Below are 1,154 nucleotides of genomic sequence, written 5' to 3'. Positions count from 1 at the left end.
ACCCCCCCCACCCCAGCCACACACTGATGTTCTGAGGTGCTTCTGCTCACTCTTCCCTGTAAAGTCCCCTGCCCTGCCTGGTGCAGACCCTTCCCTCCAGGATCTGGACTCAGCCTCCTCCCTGGCTTCCTAAACCGCTGCATGCACTCCTTGGCCCCCACTGTGAAACCTTCGGTGAGCCCCTCTGGACTCCTCTGCCCCCTTGGTCTGCCCTTCAGTGACCTCCCCTTTAGGACTGCACCCTCCTAAGCTGATGTTCCCTCACTGGTAAGAAGCCACTACCACTTCTCAGGCTGCATTCGTGCAACATTCTCACTGCCAGCCCCTTGCTGAGTCTTGCTCATCCCCCTGGAAGCTTATCTTCTGGAAAACTCCTCAGTTGGTCTGGGTCCCATGTCACCCTGGCCTCAGGCTAAGGCGGCCTGGTATCCTCAAACACCTCTGAGGTGGAGCCTGGATCTTCACTTTTTGTTCCCTGTGCTGAAGGGGGCCAGTGAAGTAGATCAGGAGTTCAGTCCATATCAGAGCTCTCCTCCCACTGCTGGTCTGGAGCTGGAAAGCTCAGGATACCCCAGCCCAGGGTGTGCCCTGGAGAGCAGAATGGAAGAGGGGTCCCTGGACCATCTTTCTGCCACCCGCTGCTTCAAAGGATTTCGGCTCCACCCTGCTCTGGCACCAACATTGCTGGGAGAAATATCAATAACCTCAGATATGCAGATGACACCACCCTTATGGTAGAAAGTGAAGAGGAACTAAAGAGCCTTTAGATGAGGGTGAAAGAGGAGAGTGAAAAAGCTGGCTTCAAACTCAACATTCAAAAACCTAAGATCATTGCTACTGTTCCCATCATTTCATAGCAAATAGATGGGAGAAAAATGCAAATAGTGACAGACTTTATTTCCTTGGGCTCCAAAATCACTGCGGACAGTGACTGCAGCCATGAAATTAAGGGACACTTGCTCCTTGGAAGAAAAGTTATGACAAACCTAGACAGCATGTTTAAAAGCAGAGACATGACTTTGCTGACAAAGGGCCATCTAGTCAAAGCTATAATTTTCCCAGTAGTCATGTATGGATATGAGAGTTGGACCATAAAGAAGGCTGATCACCAAAGAATGGATGCTTTTGAACTGCGATGTTGGAGAATACTTGTG

The sequence above is a fragment of the Bison bison genome, unplaced genomic scaffold (genome assembly GCF_000754665.1).
Source record: "Bison bison bison isolate TAMUID 2011002044 unplaced genomic scaffold, Bison_UMD1.0 scf7180017864259, whole genome shotgun sequence".
Lineage (NCBI taxonomy): Eukaryota > Metazoa > Chordata > Mammalia > Artiodactyla > Bovidae > Bison > Bison bison.
The sequence above is the reverse complement of the archived record's forward strand: the minus strand, read 5'-3'. Positions refer to the sequence as shown.